This window comes from Pleurodeles waltl, chromosome 12 (genome assembly GCF_031143425.1).
Source record: "Pleurodeles waltl isolate 20211129_DDA chromosome 12, aPleWal1.hap1.20221129, whole genome shotgun sequence".
Taxonomy (NCBI): Eukaryota; Metazoa; Chordata; class Amphibia; order Caudata; family Salamandridae; genus Pleurodeles; species Pleurodeles waltl.
Window position 1 is genome coordinate 194,235,417 of NC_090451.1, and position 24,673 is coordinate 194,260,089.

A 24,673-nucleotide genomic window follows, 5' to 3' on the forward strand; every position below is an offset into this window, starting at 1 on the left:
GGGCACAAGACAGGGCTGTCCTCTCTCACCCCTCGTATTTGAGCTTGCCACAGCACTATTACCAATCCATGTACGCTGAACTGGGGGAGGCAGGGGGATCCCCCTCCCTATAGAGTCCATGAAATATCTTTATACACGGACAACGTATTATCTTATCTCATAAGCCTTGCCGTGATCATTCTGATATTGCCTCTCCACAAAGAATTTGGTGCAATGTTGGGCCTTCAGGTTGGCTGGTATAAGTTCTGCCTTTGCCCACTCAGCCCCGCTGCCATCTCTTAACAGCTCAATCTGGCCGATGATCCAGTCTGGTGCGAGGGAATCTCTTTCTGCTACCTAGGTATTTGTATCTTCCACTCTGATGCAGACCTCTTAGATGGGAACCTGACCTCGGAAGTTACGTCTCTATGCGAGTAGATCGCATTCTGGCAAACTCTTCCATTGTACATAATGGGGCGCATAGCAGTGGCAAAGATGGTGATTCTTCCTTGGCTTTTATACCACTTTGGTAATCTCCCGATCTTCCGCCTACAGACTCCTAAGGGACTTCCTCTGGCACGGGTCTCACCATCACAACCATCGCATGGCCTTGCACAAGCTGCACATCCCAGCCGACCAGTGTGGGCTTTTTGCCCCTAATTTTGAATATTAATATAAAGCGGTCCAGCTGCAGTGGCAAGCACGGCGCTCTCTGGATAAGACCAGCACTGTCGGACCAGCCCTCATGATTGGAAACATCCTAGAGCTCTCGACCCCAGGAAGGGGCCCCTGGTACAAATCCTCTCCACCTCCTCTCTGTGGTGTTATGCTGCCTGTCAAGAGGTATATTATTTACCATATCTGTCGTCCCTTACACCACCTACTCAAACCTGAGAGACTGAGTGACATTTAGAGGGTCTTGTGCTAGCTTTTTGAGAGCGAGCTGGCATAATGACTCTGGGCGACCTATTCCAAGATGGTCACCTCTTGTAGATCCCGGATCTGATGCAACTCTTTGACCACCATATGGGGCAGTGCCCACATTCCATCATTTGAAGAGTCTCTCAAAACAGCGTTCACTTTACACATTGGTACCACCCCCATTCAGTAGTCTGTGTCCAATCAGTGGTTTAACTCCTGTGTTCCAGATTGCTGCCTTTGATTGCGAACCAGTAAAATACACAAAAAATAAGGGATTTGATTAAATTGGGTCTTTGGAGGTATTCGTAGTCCTTGCTGCTAACTTTTTCCCAGTGAGATTTCTCTGAAAAAAACGGGAGCCCTTACACACAACATATGGCATGCTTCATCATAGGGGATTATAGGGTCCCGCCTCACTGTGACCTCTTGTATGTTGGTCTTACTGAAGAGGGCAGGGATTTTACTCTTATAATAGAAGCTAATGAAGCATACCAAACAGAACCTTTTACTGTTGGGTCACCTTTCCTGAGGGTGGACCAAAGAACACATACATTCCACACACATGAAATTGCAAACATACCTCAATGGTACCAAGCATACCAGTATCATGAAATATCGCTCACATACCAAGAACATCAGAACTGGTTTGAAGGCGCCCTACCACATGTATTACAAAGAGTGAGACTAGATCCTTTAAGTAATGATGGACCAATGTGGCCTATGTTTGCCACATGCACACCTCAACCAGGCATACCAAATATGCCAATAGCAGATCTGTGAAATTTATATAATGAATTAGTGACACTATATAGACGACTAGTCCAGTTCGTAATGCGAACTTTGAACACGACACCAGCGTGTCCAGCTCCACCAGCACCTGGTGGGTACCAGTTGGCTATTGGGATTAATCAAGAAACAGTGCACACTATCATGGGTAAAATACGAACAGAAAGAGAGAAAATACCGTTCTGGGTAGCCCAGAAAACAAACCAGCTGGAAGCTGTGTTTCCTCATACTGGACCACAGGAAAAACATAGACTTCTCACAATGTGCTTGCCCTTCGGGATGGTTCCCTCAGTGGCTGACTGCGCCATATGGTGTACAGACTTCGCTGCTATATATACAACCACACATGGTACCCTGTGTTCCAATTTACCTGAAGTGTTAAAACAAATACAGAATGAGCACAGGGCTGCACCAGTCTTAGATTTGGGGATGAAATTAATGCGTACCTTTGACCCGGTTTCCTCAGTAATATTAAAGGGGAAGCGGTAGCACTGGCTACACGCGAGCGTTTCCAGGAAACTCCACAATTGGAACAGGAAAGACAGCTACCAAAAATAATTTCTGACACCTATACTAGTATAGGGCGGGATAGTTTGGGAGCCAAACCAAAGAAGTTGGAATCACAAAGTACCACCCTTAAGGAAGGTACAAAGCAGGAACAAGAGGGCTCTAAAGCACTGGGGGAAAAAAAAAAAAGTAAGGGTAGATGAAATAAGAGAGCTGATTCTCCACACCCAGAGAACTCCGAAAGGAGATACAATCTCAGAAATAGGGAAAATATAAAAATTCCTGACAGATATACTGATTCACGTCCTGATCGACGTCCTGAATAGGTGAAACAAAAGAAAGACTTAACACAGTCTACAGTCAAAAAAGAAAAAAAGACTCCTCAGCAAAAGCCACAGTTTAAAAAGAAAAAGATGGCAGCACTGCCAGCTAAAAATGCCTGTACACTTGAGAACACTGTTGAGGAACAAGACCTAGGCAGTGACACTGTTAGCGCAGCAGTGGTCATGATATGACGCCAGAGTCTGAAAGATCATCTGGATGCGACAGCAACTAGCGATTTTATTGCAGTTGAGACTGCGGACGGCCGCGTTCTCTCACCCGACATGGTTTATGTTTTCAAAGTTCAAATAGAAGAAGACGTGGAGCGCACCATTGGTGTGATATTCTGGGATGAACTCACTAGTGACATCCTATTGACCGAAAAAGACTGGCAACCTGAGCACGTCCGTAAGCTCCCACATGGGGAAGATGTCATTTTGCCTTCTTTCTCTGATCTTGTTCCAGAGGCGGTAAAACAGGCCTATGCTGTTGAATGGGCTTTAGCGCAGGCACCTGCGTTATACCGCAAACATGTAGGTTGGGACAAGGATTCTCCTTGTCATGTAATTCCCATTAGGTCTACACCCCAACCTCAGCCACAATATCCTGTTAAACATGAAGCGAAAGCTCCAATGAGGGAGATCCTCACTCAGCTCGAGTACCAGGGAGTGATCAAGCCCTGTACATCTGCAATGAATAACCTGTTATTCCCCGTTGCAAAGCCAGACCATTCCTACAGAATAGTCATTGATTACAGACATTTAAATAGTCATACACGTACATATGCTATACAAAACTCACATAGCACAGCACTAATAAACAATATAGTGCGTAAAAAATATAAAACAACGTTGGATATTTCTAATGGATTTTTCTGCCAGAATTTAGCACATGAAAGTCGGGACCTGAGTGCATTCTCATTTGGCTCACAATAACGCTTTTGTCATTTACCCCAAGGCTATAAGAACAACCCAGGGCTATTTTTAGCCCGTGTAACATCAATATTACATGATATTGATCCGGAGGCGTTATCCTACGTGGATGACATATATCTCACGGACGACGACCTCGCTATTCATCTTGTAAGGGTTGATCGGACCATTTTGGGATTTGCAGACCTCGGTTACAAATTTAACTTTAAGAAAAGTAAGATTGCCTTTCTCAGCGTATTGTTCCTGGGATACGAGATATCGAACGAGGGGAAGAGCCTGGCCCCGCACTTTCTAGAGAAATGTGCTCAACTGTACCCTCCAAACACCCTCAAGAAACTACAGTCATTACTAGGTTTCTTCAACTTTGGCAGAGGATACATTCCAGACTATGCACAGCATATCAAGCCACTTTATGACTTGGTACAGCCAAATTTTTCTAGCAGACACTGGACAGTTGAACATACACGCATCCTTAGGGAATTGCAACAGGGCATGCTAGGAGCTAAACACTTGCACACATGTGACAATAAAACTAATTTGGTCATCAGAATAATTGCTGGTGGCATTGGATTTACTTATGTCACCTTCAATGAAGGCGACACGGTACCCATAGCATATAAATCACATCTATATTCAAATGCAGAACAACGTTTTGCACCTATAGAAAAGATTCTGACTGCAGTTCAAATGGCTGTCATAAAGGAGAGGCCACTTGCCCAAGGGAAACGCATCATTGTCATTTCCCCGGTGCCGGCCTTAGAGGCTGTCACCAAAGCAAGCGTTCCCAACGCTGAAGCATTACATTCACGTTGGATTCAGTGGGCAACGTCTCTGACCGCCACTGATGTTGATTACATCTTTGATCCAAAACTTCAGACACAGTTTTTACAGTATGAACAGGAGTACCCCGCTTCTCTAAATATCTTGCCACTTGGCAGATATCACACTGTCATCTATCCTGATGGTTCAGCACAACCAGTGGTAGGTACTAAACATCAGTATTCAGCCGCTTGCGCAGCCGTGAGCAGAGTGATGGAGGATGGAGTTTTCCACCCTCACAACACCTACATGCAAACCCTAGGGGACTGCACCGCTAGAACACACAGAGCCAGGATTCCTGACTTTAATAGTCTGTGACTCATATTACTGCGTCCAGTCATACAATGATTATCTTAATCACTGGAAGCTGAACGGGTTTAGAGATTCCAAAGGGAACACCATAAAACACAAAACATTGTGGGGGAGGGTGGCTGATCTTAAGGATAAGCTACTGTGTATCCATATAGTACATACAATGGGCCACCAACGTGTAGGAGTACACGTTACCGGCAATGCTTTGGCTGATGAAGCAGCCAAATCTGCAGTAGCTACGACTTCTGTGTCTGCAGTGACTCGTTCACAGACGAGAATGGATAATGAAATACTGATTGCCGTGAAAACTTCGGCTGAAGGCAAGTCCCTCCAGAAAGGATACCCTACAAATTATTCTTATCATACACAGAATGGTGCCTAAGCAACAATTCCTGGGGTTGGAGACCGAGTGATCCCCAATGAAGACCAGAGATATTAGATCTAGTAAAAGCAGTGCATGAGGGTGCCGCTTCTGCACTTTCTGGTATCTCGGCCACAATAACACTCTTACAGAAACGCTTCTGGTGGCCTGGTCTATGCAGAAGGACAAAAAAAGTACGTCCTTTGTTGTGACATTTGCCAGCAAATAAAAGGCTCCAATATCAAACGCCCACCACAGACATCCCTATTAGTGTCCAGCAGGCCACTACAATGTGTGCACCTAGACCATTGCGGTCCCCTCCAACCTTATGGTGCATGCAAATACATCTTAGTCGCTGTAGATTCTTGTTCTAGATTCCTGTGGGTATGGCCGCTCGAACTGTTATAAAAGACTTGCTGATCTTCATCGGTACATATGCAGTTGCAGCATTCCATTTGGACCAGGGCTCTGCTTTTGCCTCCAAGGCATTCAGGGACACCATGGGGACGATGGGTGTTGAACTCCATTACTCCTCACCATACCATCCCGAGGGAAATTTGGTCGTGGAGAGGTGAAACCGTGATCTAAAGTAGTCCTTAACAGCTCGAGTATTAGGTTCAGGCCGCAGTTGGCTTCATCACCTATATGGGGTCCAGAGAGCACTGAATAATCTGCCAAGACGGTCCTTGGGGGAACGCACTCCTTATAAGGTTCTCTTTGGGATACCTGTGTATGTCCCAGATCTTGATGCCTCTGGTTTGGTGTCAGCAGAAACACCATTTGACTTAAATGAACATCTCACTGTCTTACAGGAGCTTCAGCAATTTTGTGATGATAAATCATCTACCAGTGCTGCCACTTTAGGAATAAGGGATTTAGTGAAAACTTCGACTGGCTGGACTCCTAAAGTTGGGGATCTGGTTTGTGAGAAGATCACTGTGAAGAAGGAATTCGGTCCATCATACAGAGCACCTGTCCCGGTCTTGGGCATTCAAGGTACCAGAACTGTCATCTTACCACCACTGCCTTGTTCCAGAACGAACAGATTAATTTCCATTGATGACATAAAACTACACCCCGTGGCCGATCCTTCACAGTAGACCAAGAGGTCCCTTGGGTAGTTCCTGATCCCCTCTCACTACCCAACAGGACATACCTCTACATAGTAGAATGAACAACAGTACTACGGACTATGCAACAATGTCCAGAGCAGTCACAGATACCTCCTCGACCATGGGGAGGGCGGAAAACGGACTCTTGCTAGTTCCAGTTACCACTTCAATGACACCACCTCTCCAAGATTTGGCTGTTTTTTAGACGAACACTACACAGACTGATGGCACCGTCTACCATGAACCCCCACATGACGTGGACCAAAGTACAAGTAATGCACTGGCTCCAGTATTTTCAGAGACTGCCTCTATCTATTTTGTAGACATTGACGGTTTTTCCTCAGACTCATCCACTATTGTGATTGACAATGTTTCAAAAACACATAAGCTGTATCAATGGCTTAAAAAGAACTATTTAATATACCCATGGAACTAGTTATGGTTCTGTTTGACATTTACTGCATTATTTTTTTGGATTGGTTTTGTGACTGTTTTCTTTTTGCTCATAAATGGTCATTACATTCCTGAACGTTCCTCTGTAGAGCCTGTGGATGAAGTCTTAACTCCATATCATTCCTCACGTGAGGTCCAAAGAGACTTGTCCCTTGCAAACATTTCAGCAATACCGATTCCTGATGGGATTGTGTGGTACAACGTTCCCTTTGATATATACGGGCCTACTGAGGTCATTCAAATTCCATATGTTTTCAAAATATCTATGGCAGATGTGATTACACAGGATGTTGTATCTGATGATTGGGATGTCCAAACAGTTGATTCCATGCTAACTGAAATGAAGGACTATTCCGTATTTGAAAGTGATGATGTATATGGACATACAATGAATTATGGGGAAATGTCCAGTTATAACAACTGGGGACATTACTACCTACACCCTGCCACTAGACACAGGACAGTATTGAACTACATCAGTGGGGAGCCCAAGACACTATACAGATAAATTGACATATTTCACTGGGCATGACACGAAAAATGCGGAGTCATACTATTTTAAGTTACCTCCGTCACAAATTAGGAAAATTTTGCTAACTAACACGAAACTGATTTATTCAGATTCCTTTGTTTCCCCGCTTGCAGTTGAAGGTTACGAATACTGGAAGAGCACTATTGACTTAAAAAGTGTATGGGGAACACAAGATTGGCAAATACATAGTAAGGAAGCTTTTTTTCCGAGTATGCCTGATTCCTGTGCAAATTATTTTTTTAAAAGACACGATTCAACAGACATCCTGTTTGGGGATAGCATAAATTAAGGAAATGAACAAGCCCAGTATCTCCACACTGGCGAAATTTAATGATTGGCAATATTTCCTTAATATCACAGAGGAAACGCTAGATGCAGTGGTTAAGGCTGGTACCTATAATTCTTCACTTTCCAGTCCTGGTGGGTGGTTAATATGGCCAATTGACACCAATAGATGTCAAACACGTTTTTTGAACTCTTCAGGGGGTTTTACAATTAACAGGCCAGACCCTTGCTGTTTATCGGGTCAACACACAGGTATAGTTACAACATACAGTGTGGGTAAACTGTGCCTACAATGATTACAGACTAACACGTTAGCCACAGTAAAAAAACATCTTAACACTCTTTCTGAAGATGTAGACTTGCAGGATTTTCTGCTATGTCCTAGGAAACAGCGCTCTAAAAGGTTCCTGTATGCTATGTATAATGTGATCTGGAAACTTTCACAGATAGAAGCTGCTGCACGTTTAAGGCAATTAGATAAGGAAAACTTGGAAAAGGTTTTAGCAGTTGTCGCCAACGCATGACCACTCTGTCCAACAGGATTTATGTACTATCCAACATTGTGTTGTCTGCTATTGATATCATTCAGACAGACTTGTCCCGTTTATATCATGGACAAACTCAGCTGCGATCCATCATGCAGCTAGGTTGGACATTACAGACACTGAAAAATGGCTGCATTCCATGGAAGTATATTAACGGTAGTGAATTGTTCACTGCTTTTAATCTTTCCAGGGAATAGCAGATTATGGCTAAAAGGGAAGCTAGCTTCACCATGCTTCTCATTGAAAAGTTAGACAAATTGCCCTTTACAGTAGCAGAGAGTCCTTCAACAATTTGGCTCATACATGGCATAATTAAATTGCCCATCTCGACCTTTCGTTTCTCTAATGGCTTGAAACATCTTGCAGTGGGCAGGTTCGAGCAACTAGGCGATAGCTATATTAAGGAAGAGTGGGAGCTGCCCTTTCAGTATAAATGTTCGAACGGCGAAACAGAGGTTTTTCTGAGCGGAAGCGAATGTGAGACTTCTGTTAGTCATTCAATGATATGTAAGCAGGTGTCCCTTCACGGCCTTCACGGGTCACGAACTTGGCCTGTTTTCCGAAGGGTACTCCCGTCCCTTTGATTCGACCTGTGTTTCATGTACTTTCAAATGGAAGTTATGTGGTACTGAGCGATCAAAGTTGTTGCGGCATGCGACTAGGAATTACCTACGCAATCTCGGTCTCAAAGGTCGTTACGTGTTGCAGACATCTTTTATTCCCCCCAAACGAGAGATAAAAGTATCTGACATGTGGCCCCACATAGATACTATTGATGTAAATTATGACAAGCTGAGCAGACTAAAGGCGTTACTGTTTCAAAAACAGGTCGCGTTGACATCTGCTAGAGAGACGGATGCTCTCCAGATAGCTAGATCATCAGCAGAGATGCAATCCCTATTATATTAAATACCAACTTCCCCAAGCACTTTGGAGAACTGGTGTCCAGAATATTCAATGCTTCGAGCGCTGCTGGGATTGCCCATTTCTTTAAGGCTGTCGGGTCTGGTTTTGTGTCCATCCTCCAGAATGTTTTTGGAGTCATCCCATCAGCCATCCATTCACTCTTTTCAAGCGTGTTTGGCGGTTTTCCGATTATTTTGGCATTAATTGGCAGACTACTACTGCTATTTCTTCTGATTCACAGTGGTTGTTTCTTTCCAGCCACGCAGAGCAATGGAGCTGCTCCCACCAACTCAACTGTGCCGTGAACGCATGGTTCGGAGCTTCGACCCTCCTTGCTGGTGGAATTGGAGCCTGATTGGCCGTTGTCATTTCGGCCACTTCTCTGGTGCGTACAACCAGTTGTCCGCTGCGTGTGGTGCCTCTTCGAGCACCTGCCTATGGTGTGTCTTGCTGTTGCACCAACATCTCCTGTGGACCAGGAAGTGCTGATGTCCCCGATGAGGATTAATTCACGATCATGCCCCTTGAGACTAAGGCTGCTCCGAACTTATGACCCTTCGGTTCCAATATCTACTATGGACAATGGCACAGCTGCAGGTGGGCCTGCACAAGAGAATGACACGCCCTACTGGTCTGTGGATCCATTTGCCCGCCTGGTGATCGATCTAACATCTGACGATGTGGACTAATTTTTTAGCTCCTTGATTGGTGACTTCTATGACACCCTTAGAGATCATGACTATAGCAAATAATTTGATGAATTGGCTTGCCATTCCTGATTAAAAGTATGCATTCAAATTGCCTTTACTTTGGCCTGCTGTGCTAGTCATGGTTGACATTAACATTCTCTGTATGTAATTTTAACTAATGTTTTTACTGCCTTTTAACAAATTTTAAATGTTTTTAGCTAGTTTTATGCTTTTAGCTTTTTAGTTCAGAGCAATTTTAGCGTTTGGATTCATTCACCTTCGTCATACTTGTTACGGCAATGGGAAGGGTGTAGTGAATCCTAGTTTGTTTTAATGGGATAACAGGAGTTAGCTTAGCCTTTGGCTTGCAGACTCGTGCCCCCGTCACCTAGTGGTTTTTAACTTAGCTTGCTCTGTCTTAGCCCATTTAATTATTTAATTCTTCTGGCTGTCTTGTTTATAGTTATGCCACTTGTTATGATTTGCATTATCAGTGCCACCGCGTTAAGGCGTCAAGATCAAGTAACAAAGACAAACAGTAGGTGTTCACACTTAGGGACTTTCCCTCTCCATGCTTTCAAGGGAATTGTTTATATTAATTGCCGCCCCAAGCATGCCGGTTATCTATTGTTTGGGAACACACCTACGTCAGGGATCCAAGTAGATCTGTATAAATATATCACACTTTAGATAGATAATCAGAGGGATTCTGACCAGAGGGCATCGCCACCATCGCTGATATCGATGCTGCACATCGTCTTGACGCTGACTCAGTCTTCGTGTCTCTACGGAGTCTGAAATAGAGACCTCATTTCAAGGTAACAAGGGTTGGGGGCTCCTCTCATGAACATGGCATTGGAAGATTAGGTTTAACATACCCAGCTCTCCTTTAGGTTAGGCCTATCATGATAGGGTATTAGGACATAATACACACCTTATGTCTTTTCATGTTATTGCAAGATGGTGGGGGCCTTTGTAATAATGACTCTTGTCTTTACAATTCTGTTTCCTGCACTGCTCATTATACTAATCATTGCAGCCCATGCAACTTATCGCAAATTGCAGTTGTGTTACATAAAAAACATTGAAACTTTACTGCATCTTCGTTATTGCCTGTGCTTGCATGAGACATGATATATCTGTAAGAAAGGGGTAATCTCCGTTTAACCACGACACTCCCTGAGAAGTCATACTCTCGAGTCTATGCGTAAAGGCTGCCACAAATCACCTTTTACTATTTGGGTTTTTGGTGAGGTGCTGCTAGTGAGCCGGTAAGGTTGGGACGACAGTTGCGACTTGCTGTAGGATAGGCATAGTTGCCTACAAACATAAGTACTGTAATCCTTAAACTAGCATTCTTGTCTAGAGCAAGAGTCCAAACTACGACAACACACACATACACAGTGCTGCCCACATTCTAGACCTGATTTCTTTCCAGTTCAAATGATACTGTGCTGCAGATTTTAATTCCTTTGCTGTGGATGGACTTTGTGGCCCTCCTTTCTTAGATTAATTTGGGCATTAATCATTCTGTCTCCCTTTCTCCAGTGCCCACCTTCCACACCCTTGGACAAAAGTAACTTTATCCATCTTCTCTGTGCGGCTGCAGTAGAAAATGCCCATTTTGGGTGCTGTTTTGAGCACCTGTGTGGATTAACTCAAAGGGGTTCTAACCACACTAGCTGAGCTAGCACTCTAAAGAAAATATCTCAAAGGCATACTAGAGTTGGTGCTCCTTGGTTTATGCTGGAGGCGCAATCCAAAAAAAAGCTTCAAGAAAATCATAGGAAATCTGACTCTCATACTAAAACAGAGCATCTGCTTTCTCCCAAACACTTATAAAACAGACTGCATGAAATTTCGATTAGTTTTTTTTATGTGCAGTGATTTTATTTATTTTGTAAAGCACACGCTCACCAACTTAAGGAACTTGACAGTATAGAACAAGAGGACAATAAAACATGGCAACTAGTAAAACCAAAAAGAGAAGAAACAGGGTCTACCAAAATAGAGAGGTTTTTGCTGCTTTTCTAAAAGCAAGGTGCGAGTGATTGCTTTTGATGTGCAAGGAAATAATAGTCCAAAGCTGAAGGCCAAGCAGATCAAGAGAGCAGTCATCTAGCCGATATTGTTTGAAAAGGGGAGCTAAGAGAAAAAACCTGCACGTTTGGCCACATCTTTCTCACAGGTGTGTACAACTGAAACGTTAAAAAAATGGAGGCTTCTCTGATTCATATAAAACCCTGTGCAACAAGGCAGAGTGCTTTGAAGATGGGTCTCTTCTTAACCGGAAGCCAGTGGAGTTGAGTGTTGTGGCCTGTGTGACCTGGCCAGTCACATTTTCAGAAGTTACTTGCTCTCTGAACTGTAACATTTTATATGCTGTGAAGCTTTGCTAAGGAGGACTTAAACAGACCTTGACAGAGATTCCTATCAAAATGAAGGTCAAAACTCCCTGAGCGTGAAGATGAAGTGCCAAGTGCAAAAAACTGTAAACTTTGCACTTGTATAGCGCACTACTCACCCGTTAGGGTCTCAAGGCGCTGTATGCATACCACTGTGGAACCCCTCCTGGCTTTTCCCTGTGAGGTGCCCAATCCTCGACAGCCCCAGGGTGAAGCCAGGCATCCAAGCGCTGTGAGGGCCGTTGTGGAGATTAAGCAAGCTATTGCCCAGAGTTACAGAGTGGGACCCATTAATTAGATTAGGCACTGAGGTGAGAATTATCTGGTCCAAGGGAATTGAGCCCAAGATCCCCCCTCTCTCCTCCCACAGGTGGGAATTGAACCATGGTCATAGGCCAGATCTCTGCATCAGGGTCTGCCGCTCTAACCATTGTGCCACACTTCCCCAGTGCAAGAAGATGGTCCCCTAATGTCTTGGTGACTAAAACTTGGTGCAGATCCCAGTATTAAAAACAAATATTGTCACATATTTCTGAACTCTAATTCCAAGGTTGCAGCAAAAAATGCCCGCCCTATTTCTCACTCATTATCTCAAGATCTGCCAGACTTTGAGACCAAGATCGATAGATAGCTTATTACTTTTCTCCTTTTCCAATGGATGTACTTGTGAGGCATGTGTCTCCCATCATTCAGTCAGATAACTCGATCAGCTGCTCAGAAATCCTACTCACTCATCTGTACTGTGTACAACAAGGCCAAGGGGTTTCCATCGCTCCCAGTCGCCCTTTTCTGATCAGAATTACCCTCATAGGTGATAGCGCCTGTACTAACTGATCTTTTATAATCATTTAGTGTATGGACAACTGTTCACTCAGTCTCTCTGCTCCCTGTTACTTAAATATGTTTGAGCGAACTTGAACAGTGAGCCATCAGTTTTTTGAAGATCATGTTCTTTGAGATCCAGCACAGGTGGGTTTTTGGTCCAACAATAGATCCTTCAAACACCTCTATGTGCCACTTGACAGCAACAGTGGAGCTGTTGCTATTCCTTTGGCGCTCTCTATTGTTTTCAGTACACTGTCTCATAATATCTTGCCTGAAGTATTGGTGTTGGAAGCCCTTGCTTTACAATGGCTATAATCTTCTTTGCATGAATTATGCAGGGCTCTTACCATTGTTTTTCCTCTGACAGTGGTCAAAGCTCTAATGGGGTGTACCTCACACATCTTTCCTGAGCCTGCTCTCATTATCTTTTACCCCATTGTACAGCACAATTGCATCTTATTCAATTCTCATGTGAATGGTGTATAACTCATCAACCGCATTTACGCCCAACTGTCTGACCACCAAGCAAAGTTTCAAAACTGCCTGAATGCACTGTTGATTGACTCGTAATGGTGTAACATTTCAACACAAATTAATTTGATGTCCAGGTAGTTGGGAAAGGTGGCCAAGCTCTCTGGGTACTACTTCAGTTTCCTCCATGTCTGAACACTATCCTGGTTCTGTTGTTGATACATTTGTGTTTGAAGCCACAAGTGAGCAAATTGACCACAATTTGGTTGTTATTGGCTCAATCCTTTGAGGAAACTATTTTCCCTGTTGTCACTGTATCATCCCAAAATGGTTGTCCAAGCCACAGTTTGTTCCCTCAACTGGACTACAGGAATGCCTTCTTCCTGGGTTTGCCAAAATACAGTAGGTCCAAATTTTTGTTCTAGATCTGCACATTGAGACCACACATAAACCCATCTCGCTGCGCTTCATTGACTGCCATTGCCAGAAAGATCCTCCTTAAGTGCATGCTCAGCTGCCAAAGAGCAGTGCGTGTCATGCATGCCATGTTTATACAAGCCCAAGACACCCCCTGATTTTCTCATATTTCAATCTTGTAGCATTTACTTTGTTTCAGAAAGCTTGCCGTGGATCATGTTCCCAAACTTTAAACCAGTCTTCTTCCTAGAGTATTTTGTAATAATTTACATCTAGTTTTGAGTCGTCTTTAAAACCTGGCTTTTCTGTTCCAATGGACATTTTAAAATGCTTTCATTTGCCATTCACTCTTGCACTGGATTGCCTCTGGGGTGACTGATTTATCCTTCAGAAAACCTTATTCGGCTCCCTAGCCATGGGCCTAAGATTCCCCTGAGCTTTTAGGAATGTCGAAGTGCAAGAGATGAACTTAGCCTAGTCCTTCTCGTTTGTACTGTTTGTTAGTACAAGTGTCCCAAAGTTGGGAACCGGCCTTGCTCAGATTCACCCAGATTTTGTTCATATGTCAAGGTCTGTTTCTTTCAACCGACACACACATTTTGAGGTCTTTTTTTATCCCTCATGCAGAGAACCTCTCTTCGGTTAATCTCCTACCTCTATTAAGCTGTCCTCTTACTGAATCTCAAAATATCGGTCGATGATTTGAAACACCACCACCTCCCTACAAATGTAGTTAAAAGAAATCTTATTTTAACAATTTTTTTTACTGCTGCAACTTCTCTAGTGTAATAGGAAACTATTCAGAGTTGCCAATTGTGTCCTTTTGGTCAATATAGGCATGGGTGTCCTTTCCAGATGCATGTACTTGATATTGTATCTTTTTAACATAAAGTGGCAAATCACAGTATGCTTTGGGATACGTGTCAGAATCTTACTTTTAAAGAGGCACTATTGTTTATGTACAGTATGTATAGTCTCCTCCTGGACTGTATGGTGAAGATTTTCAGGTCTCATGCGTGCAGCGCATGTGCTGTTGCTATGGTGACAATCTGTTGTGATTAATAAAAAAAACTCTTAACCGGGACTTTTAGCCCACCCATCACTTTCCATTCATTCTCGCTATTATCACTCTGCTTTTCTGCCTTCTAATTCGCAGAGGTCACTTTCTGCATCACTTCCTTTTTATTTCAGAGGCGCATGGAACGAGTACCGATTGATTTCTCTTAATTAGTCTCCCTGCGCGGTTCTCGCTGTGATTGAGGTACTACTCTTTCCTTTGTATACCGTTTGTTACATAGCGGTACTCGAACCGAAGGTATCGGAGCGATTTACGTGAGCGCTGTTGTGTTCGTCATGGGCCCGTCCATCATGCACACTCATTGAGGGAGATGATGTTAATCTCCCCTGTAGTGATTTACAAGTTGGTATGGCCGGTGACGTGGAACCGGCGTTAATAAAAGGCCAAGGGAGGTTTCCCTCGTGGCCAGTAACCAGTTATCCGTGTCTGCATATTACTGCAACATTTCCCCACAAACCATTCTGTGTTGCGAGGTGCCGTGACCTCATGACACAACAAGCGCCGGATACATTACTTAAGTTCATATTCCTTTTTTTAGGCATGAGGAGATTACGTGTTTTTCCCATAGGATGTTGCAGTTTTTTGCAGTGGTCTGTCTTGTACACCACGGTGCTTCAGAGTGACACCGAGTGGTGTAAAGAAGCATACAGGGGAGACCCCTGCAAAAAATGCAACATCCTACAGAACACGTACTCTCCGCTAAAAAAATAATGTGAGCTTGTATAATGTAATTGGCGCTCCTGTAAAGTGCTCTGATACCTTCGGTTCTAGCTCGTGCTAGATAAAAAATGAAAAAGGAAAGATCCTTTGTGCTCTTAGTATTTCTGGCTCGTATGTGTGCTTCTCCCTGCCAACCACATTGCTCAAGTCTTCCGACGATCCCCCCCCTTTTCCACTTAAGACGTCGTGATGAAAGGACCAAGGCAGGAAGATCCCTCTGGAGGCTCCAGTTCCAAACACATCAGTGTTTGGGGTGTGCCTATTCTGATGATTACTGAAGGGCGAGGGGTAGTGTGAGGTGGGAAGGTATGTATTGCATGGTGTGTTGGGGACACTAAGCGATGGGGCAGCTTTGCAGATAAGATATTTGTTGAGAGGGAAAGGCTTTTGCTTACAAGCATCAGCAAAGCCAATAAGTCTCGCCTTTGCAAAAACTATTGGTATTGTCAGTGTTTTGTTTAGCCATGGTGTAGGGCAGCCGTACTACTGTCCAAAATGGCTGGAAGTAAGGGAAAAAGAAAACACTATGAAGCGGCAACTGCTGACCGCATCATAGCGTTTTTTTATGGGTGAGCGCAAAGCGCTCCGTCCTTTCTGTAATCTCTCTTTGGGCTTCAAACCACACCCATGTCATGTCAGTCACTGGTTCGTGGGCTTGCCTTTTAAAATTCGCTTGCTTTCATTTGTGAAAGGCATGCTGCATATGTCATGCCTTTTCCGGTGTTTAGCCCACCTACACAGCACCGATAAACTACTATAAACGTAGAAAGCTCAATGTTTTCAGCCTGGGGTCCGGACTACTTTATCTGTTTATTTTCCACGAAGTGCGATGGCGCTACATTTTACGTAGTGCGATTGCGCTGCGTTTTTTTTTCTTTACCGCGCTAATAGCTCTAACTTGAGCAAATGCGAGACCCGTTGCATTGAAAATGCTTGTTTTTCTTTACTTTCAGCCTTGCTGCACAGCAGCTGTACACCGTAGCTAAAACATTGTCAAATACAGTAGCTCTTGTATATTTGACACCTATTGGCTTTGCCAATGCTTGTTGTAATAGCTTGATCTTAAAAGGACAATGTGACTATTGTTTGTTTTACGTCGATGTGGTCGGTTCATGGGGCACAGTAGCTCCGTGGCAGCTGACTATAAGGAATTAGGCTCATTCTTGCCAACATGAAGCGCATTCCATCTTTCAGAATCCTCGAAATGACCCGCTTCTGCACCGGACTGGGTGTAGCTGTCTGAGCCAGGCCCTAATAGCTAAATAGCTTCTAATGAGAACCTTATTAGGGCTGTCGAACTGGGAATCACGTGGCTGTGGTTCTCATGGGCATGGGAGCCATCGTTAATGCAGGCTCGGATCAAACGCCAGGCGGAGTGTTCAATGTTTGTCTTCTGGGCGCCCCATATTTCTCGGTAGACTTCTTAAGCCGAGATGAGTGAAACGCATTAACCTCATAACTTAGTCAGGTTTTCACCATTTGTCAGCCTAATAGAAATGTAAAATGTACAATATTTGTCCACCCTTTGGCCCCCTTTTAAGCATAATTGTGTGTAGGCAGCAATTATTGACGTGACTGGCATTTAATATCATAATAGTCTCTCTGTGGGATTGATCTAACTCTCGGAGTGAATACCTGCTCATTTCTCACGTGACCCGGAGCTGATTGTTGTTATTACTACCGAGGTCAAGGGTTCAACATTTAGGCCTGTTTTTGCTTTGCCCTGTTTTCGTTTAACTGCTTCACTGAACCACCCGCACTGACTCCTCCTTAGACTTACTTAAAACCGAGCTGGAAGTGAGTCTCAAAGAAACACAAGACGTCAGTTAGTACACAAGCGGCACACCATGAGTTACAATATTTGAAAAAATATTGTTCAAGTCATGAATTAAATAAAAGCTATTAAATGTGTTTAAATAGAAAACACTGAACGAAAAATGACTATATCTAGAGACATGCATAACAGAAATATTTAAAACCATTAACGTGAATGGATTCTGTATAATACATAAAAATATGAACTCACAAGTCGTGAACTGTTATAACGATTTCGTTATGTTTTGTTGATTTTTTTCCATATGTAATTAAACGTAAAGATAATCTTCTAGCCCCCCACAAATACATATGAAGTAGGATATTGTCGATAAAGAGGAAATGACAAAAGAGCAGGACAATTGAAGGCGTGAACCAGTAGGCGCCGTGTGTGGAGGTCGCAGGCAGTGTCCCCGACTCACGCTGGAAACGTTTCTCCTTTAGTTGGAAGGAGTACCAGCTCCGCTGCGCGCGAGAGGCGATGCACTGGAACTAACGTTAACCTAGAAGCAAAGGCGAGAGTGAGAGGACAAGCAAGCATTGGCAAAGCCAGTATGTCGGGCTTGAGTGTGCTCCTGCATTCAGATATACCAATGTCTCTCTGCCTCTATATACATGCTCTAGCACACGAAAGCAGAATTACTGACTTTACAAATGCAAGCCGTCCGTTAGTACTCTCCTTCTGTCTAATAGCGCCTCATAAACAACGTTTCTGTTTGCAAGAACGTTTCAACACTGTGCCTTTTAATTAGCCTGCAGTAGGCACGCTGCATTGATGCCGTTTGACCTTGGCATCCTCCTGCCAGCCTATGATACAGCAACATGATTAACATAGAAAATAAAATGAGCGGGCGACACACAATGCAAGCATGATGGGTCTCTCAACCGTAGCCTGCCCCAAACTATATTCCTACGAGCACTGACTGTTGCCTTGCTCACTTTCAATTAATTATTGATGGTTTAGAAAGCCAGGCGTGTGTCTGGCGCGTTTGAGATGCTCCCGGCCTTCCCCGCACTGCACATCTCTGTGTAACACTTTTCTGGATGTGCTTATTGACATTGCACCCTAAAGCTACCAACACTGCGTGGCCATAATAACGTGCTGGTGTTTGCTTAACCTGGATGATTAATATAAACTTTACACTGAAAGTTGTTGTTTGGAACCGTTTGTTGTGGCTTCCTTTTATCGACTAAACTATGCTGCCAGACCCACGTGTATTCGGATTATCTTTGATTCTACAGCAGTGTTCTAGGACAGCGGTTCTTTTTTCGCTGAGGGTCGCAGACACCCACTCAGAGGGATTGTCTGTTCAGAAAACTAAGCAATGTCAGCGGATGAATAAAGTACGCATAGGGAAAAAAAGCATCACTGAACATTTTAATACGCTTTCTAAATGTCAAGGGATTTGACATCGGAAGCTGTAAATGAAGGTAGAATCCATAGCTGGATTCTTCGGAGCCGCGCGAGTACATGGACCAAATAGAAAGCAGTATGGACGCTTGGTGGCCTCAAATAAAGCACTGGTTGCGCTGACAAACGGAGCATGCCTTATAAGTAAAAAAGGCAAAGAGACATGCTAGAGTCCGGCATATTGCTTCATTTTATACGAAGCCAAATATTGAAAACACTTTAAAAATCTTTTTTTTATTTTTTTTATTAAGTTGTAATTTGTGTGTTTGTTTGATAGAATTGTTGCTGTATTTTGTATACGGCATTGATGTTCAAATCGCAGAAATTGCCAAAGGCTTACGTCCCTGACTTTCGGTTGTGAGTCACTGGGGGTCCACCGAAGTCAGAAGGTGGTTGTTATAGTGTCTCGCACAAAGCAATCCATATTTACCTGTTTTCGAGCCATTACCCCGAACAACCAGACCGCTGCCGTCAGACGCAACAATCTATCATGTGGTCTGCAGCACTTAAGTGCAAGAGTTATTTTTCAACTTTCTCAACTGAGACCTAAATTTGTGATGTATAAAAGTGCTGCAAATGGTAACCTGTAAAAACATACTGTTTTGAGATGAATGACATGTAGCGCCCTACTCCTCATTGGCACTAGAACACAGGCGTAAAGACCTTCTAGTCAGTCATTTGCACCCTTTAAGCACTTGCTTTAGAAAGTGGCCCTTTGTGCTTCACTTTTACTTTTAAAGTACAGAACGTTGCTGTCATTAGGCTGACAGATGTGAAACTGAAAAAAATAACTAAACCGACACTTTATTATCTCAGATGGATTAAATTGCTTCCTCTGATCAGTTCGTCTGGTAATAGCCAGATCAGCTTCTGCCCAACGAGACAGCCGCTCATTGCCACGGACAAAGGACAAGTAAAGGGTCAGAAAGCATTAAATGAGGTGGCCATTTTGAAATCCTTGAACTCCTGAATAAAACTAAATACAGTAAACGTCTGGAAGCACCGACATGCCCTGGCATGAGTTGTTAGTGTGTTCTGAATCTTTTCCTGTAGATTCAGACTTTTGAAGGGGTGTGAAACGAGCAGCCTGGTGGCAACATTAACTGAGGAGGTAGTAGCTGCTTTTTGTTCACTGCAGGGCGCTTTGGTGTAGAAACGAGTGGCCTGGCTCTGCATGAAGGGAGTTGGTGGGGCTTGTTCTTCCTTGCTGTCGGGTAACCTCAAGGAGAAAAGAGCACCCCATAAGCAGCAGGAATGGAGACAGTAGGAGTTGTGATTTCCTCGCCTCTGGGCACTCTACAGGTGAAATGAGCAGCAAGACTCTTCGTTGTTTAGCACTCTGCAGAGTCCCTGAATGGGATGGCAGGTATGAATGAATGAAAAGACCAGTGCTTCATTTGTGCTTGTTGTTTCTGGTGCACTTATTTTTGAGGGCCGGCACTTACTTTTCTGCCTCAAGCATTTACTGCGAGCAAAAGACACATATGTGAAAGACAGAGGAAGAGAAAAACGAAAAAGTGTTACAATGGGAGAAAGAAGAAAGCTGAAAGTGTGAGCTGAAGGGGTAGGGAGTGCCTGTGAATGGATTCAAGAGGTCTGAGATGGCTTCAGGATTACGCTGCCTCAGTAGTTCGCACATTTTATTGCAGCAGCCGCATGTTTAAGAGGAGGGCTTTGGGCAACAGCATATTTTTAAGCTACAAATTAAGCACTGGAAAAGACAATTATAGAGCACAACTGCTGCTTCATAAGAAGTGTCCTGCCACTAACATAAGTTGAATAGGAGCAGATTTACAACTCCTGAAACAAAATTGTCTTCGCTAGAGAGGGAGCGAAGGAAGGGTGGAAGGGCATACCAGCGACTGGGGTCAGAAGGAGCTGCCCCTAGATCTGGCTTTAAGGAATTTAGGGATGCATAATAAGTTATGATTAGAAGAGCAGAGTGCCCTTATCGGTAGATATTTTATTAGCTTGTCTTGAATGTAGCTGAGGCCCTTCTGATGGAATGCTCTCTGTGTGAGTTTTAAATTTGATTCTGGATTTGATCAGTAACCAGTGCAATTGTTCCACACCTTGTCTGATAGCGTATTTTTAGGATGCTCAGAATGAGCCTGGCTGGTATTCTATACATGCTGAAGCCGAGACAACAAACTCTGAACAGTACCCTGATAGAGAAAGTTGGCATAATCCAACCTGGAGGTGATTAGTGCATGTACAATCCTTTACATGTGTTTAGTGAAAGATATTTGAGAACCTTCCTTAATGTTTTTAAGAGCCTGAAACAGGTGGCAGCAGTGGTTGGAACTTGGGGCATGAAGGATAAAGTTGTATCCATCAGAACCCCAGATTGCTGACTACAGTGGAGGCGGGTGGGTGCAGGCCCTATTTCAGAAGACCAAAGTCGCATTGCATTACGTGGGGACGAGGTGTCAAACATCAACATTTCTAACTTATCAGAGTTGAATTGTAAGCAACTGTCAAACATCCATTGGACAACGGAAGTGAGACAACCCTGGAAATCAACAACCAAAGTATCATTGAGCTGAAGAAAGGCTAGCATAAGTTGTGTGTCGTCAGAATGCGAGACGATGTTCACACCCCACCTTTGTGCTATTAACGTTAAAGGGGCCCTATATATGTTAAAAAGAGTTGAGATTAATCCTGAGCCCTGAGGGAGATCACAACTTATGGCTGGCTCTAAACGGGGAGGTGAAAGGTGATAGGTGCTGTCTATCGGCTAAATAGGAGCAAAGCCATTCTAGAGACCAGCCCAGAATTCCAGCCTGCTCCAACCTTTGTGCAAGGATCTTATACGACAGTGTCAAATGCAGCGCAGAATTCTAATGAAATGACCACCGCTATTCCGGCCCTTGCCGAATTACCGGTCTTTCTGCTTTGAAATGAGTGTGCTTTGACAGAACTGGCACGAAGAAGAGTACACAACTGCTCAATATAACCTTCTGCTCCCAGTACAGGAGTGAGCAACCAAACCAGCAGGCGGGAGCTGTTAGATTACTTTAGGTGCTGCCTACATCACTTAAAAGTAAACAAATTATGCTGGCAAAGCCAAAACAAAATACAAATAAATTAAAAGGGATACTTCACCGTCTGTGAGAGCCAGAACTTGATGGACTGCTCATAATGCTTATGCCTGAAGAAGACTCGCTCAAAAAAGCCCAATGGCTGAAAGGGACTGTCCTATAGCTAATGTTCTATGTGTGTATTGTATGTGGTGATAGTACATTTTGACTGGTATCTTCAGCTGGCTGTGACCAGACCTAAAAAAAGAGTTTGAAGAAAAATTCTAAATATGTAGAATATTGTTAGTCCCATATAAATATTAAAGCATAAAATGTGATCCCATGTGACAAAACTATACAGTTGAACACAAATTAACAATACACTATTCTAACCTTAAGGGTGTATTTCAGTCGCTTGCAGCACAGTCCATGGAAGGCCTTTTCTTCCTACCTAGAACTTTTGTGTACTGTTCAGAGCCATGCCCTTCTGCAGGGAGACACAAAGTATATTTTCTTCTAAACCCTAATCACCACTATGAAATGTATTTGCCATCAAAAGGTCCTTTTCTGCCAAGAAAAAGTAGACGTAGTGCCAGAAAAGCCACATCCTCCTGAAATCCTGGGCCCTTCGCTGCAGTGGAGAATCTTTCATCTGGCACACCAGCTTGTGTTGTGGATCCCACTGAAAGAAGAACAAAAGCTTATCGAGTTTCTTTCTTCAGAGTGCCAGAGCTATTTCCATCTGCCTCTACCCACTGTCTACTGAACCCCAGCCAAAGACTGCACCACTAGAGGTGCCCACTTACCAAGCTTTTCAACATGTGGCAGTGATCTTCTCCAAACCTACCTCTTGCAGTGATGTTGTCACTGGTGGGGCTGGAGGGCATTGGGGGCAGTCCCTGTTGGGATTCCGCCTGAGTTTACAGAAAGCTGTGCTATTTAACTAGGCTGTATCAGTACACGGTAAGCACTATTGTTTAGGTTGTAATACATTATTAAGCTTGTTCCTGAACCTTTGCACAGGGTAGAGAGGCCCGGAACAAAATATAAAAAGTTGGCACTTATCTCTGACCTCGCCATGTTAGATAGCACCCTTTACTTCCATTTGTCTCATTTATTTCATATATTCATCAAGAGTCACCCGAAACCTCAGAAGAAAGTGATTTGCCCACAGTTTGGTCAAGTGGGCAATCCACGGTTAAGACGCCAGTCTGCTGGTTTCAGAACCAGCCACAAACTAACCCTCCTCCCTGTGCTAGATTATCGTCGTTTTTAATATATTTATCAAAACCCCAGTAAGTAACAGGATGCTGCATAGTGTAAAGATGATAAAGAGCAGTCCATGATATCAATTTGGAAATGACACAACTGTGTAATGTTTGTGATGGGCTCCCAGCCGATCACCATCTGGAAAATAACTTGAGTAGCCAAACATTGTCACAAATACACCCTGCATATCAAGACATGGCACTGGTCTGCGAAGATCACGGTGCTAGTAAGAAACTAAGGGCCAGATGTAAGAGGACTCAAACTAGTGGCTTTTCATTTTCCGAATTTGAACGAATCAGAATTAGTGACAATTTGTATGCACATGGCAACATAAGAAACTAATAGCGATTTCTTACAAGTCGCTATCTACAATAGCAATTTCCGGATTACAGATCAGTAGAAGTCACTCCCAGGACAATTTAACCTGTGGCTGAAATCTCTCACCCATTAACCCATGCCTTCTACACCTGTAGACAGCACTAAGCAGGCTTCAGTACAGTCTAATAACAAGCATTTACAATGCAATAGGATATTTGCTTGAGTTAGAGCCAGTGCTTTAAATTGAAAAATAGAAGTGCAGGTACTCTGTAATAGAGTACCTGCTTGTTTCTGAGAAGTGCTGGTACTCTCCAATTAAAAGTATTACGTTTTTCTTGAGATATGCCGGTACTCTCCCTCTCAAAATAAAACAGTGCCGGTACTCAGTACCGGCCCATTTAAAGCACTGGTCAGAGCTAATGGCGTTGTGAATGCATAAATGGACTTTTCTTGCCACATTATTCCAGTGGCCCTGGTAGAGGGTGCCACTCACTACACAGTGTGATAAAGAGCATAGAAGTAATGCATCGGAAAAACACCCTTCCAAGGTAATTGCAAAGGTTTTTTTTTTTTACCGTCCCCAAGCGATTACAAATATCATCGAAAGACAGCGCTGCAAATTCATACCACTGGCAGAATATGCGCCACACTAAGATGCATATATTATTAAAAGTACTAATAAAAATAGCACCACTACTCCAGAGCTACTCTAAAGTGTGGGCTCCGCTCTAAATGCGGTGTCACGGTTACGTCCTTTGGCAGGCCGCCTGCCCTCTGCCCTAAACGCATAAGAAGTAGTAAATGTGAGCTGGGTCTAAGAGTTGGGATGTGCACTGCAGCCAGTGCTCTTTGTGGTAGAGGATCCTGTGTGGGCACCGAGGCCCTGGCACCCACGCCCTACCGCTGCTTTATTAAGCTCCCCTTCAAGGAAGCGTTTTGAAGATGAGATAACCCGTGGCCTCGACAATGACTGGGGCACACACAGGAAGGTGCAGGGAGGGGCAGGGAGCATGGGGGCGGGGGGCAGTGTCTAAGACTAGCGTGCACTACTAAGGCCTGTAATTAACGCTTCATGGCTGTTCACATCTCTTAAACTTTTCAACAGCACGCTTATTGTTTCTACGTTTCTAAATACCCCAAATAGACTGCACGCTGTTCATTTTATTGCATTTGAACTATTTAAATTATTGTTAGATCAATGACCTGATACTCAATAGAGTTGGAAGAACACTTAAAAAACCAGTGTGATTAATTTGTTACCACTGAAGTGGCACAGTAAGGACGGAAGCAGTGACGGGAGAAGAGGGGGTGTGAGCGAGGAGGCAACAGATGGCCAACAAAAGGTATCAATCAGTGAAGTCTACTGGGAGGAGGGAGGAGAGGCCATGCTGTAATAGGATGAAGTGTGACATAGTGTGATGGCCAACAAACATGTTCTCTTAGTGAAATACCCTGGAAGGGAACTAA

At 43.7% G+C, this 24,673-nt stretch overlaps 1 protein-coding gene across 4 annotated transcripts in view; it reads left to right on the forward strand.

Moving 5' to 3' along the window:
* BANP (BTG3 associated nuclear protein) overlaps nt 1-24,673 on the forward strand; it is a 927,800-nt gene that overhangs the window by 219,385 nt on the left and 683,742 nt on the right. Inside the window, exon 1 of one of the 4 annotated variants that reach the window (XM_069217393.1) lies at nt 15,560-15,682. The exons of the other annotated variants lie outside the window; for them this stretch is intronic. The gene's annotated coding sequence lies outside the window, so the exon portion shown is untranslated. Of the gene's footprint in view, nt 1-15,559; nt 15,683-24,673 lie in introns of those variants that run through there. 4 annotated transcript variants of the gene reach the window in all.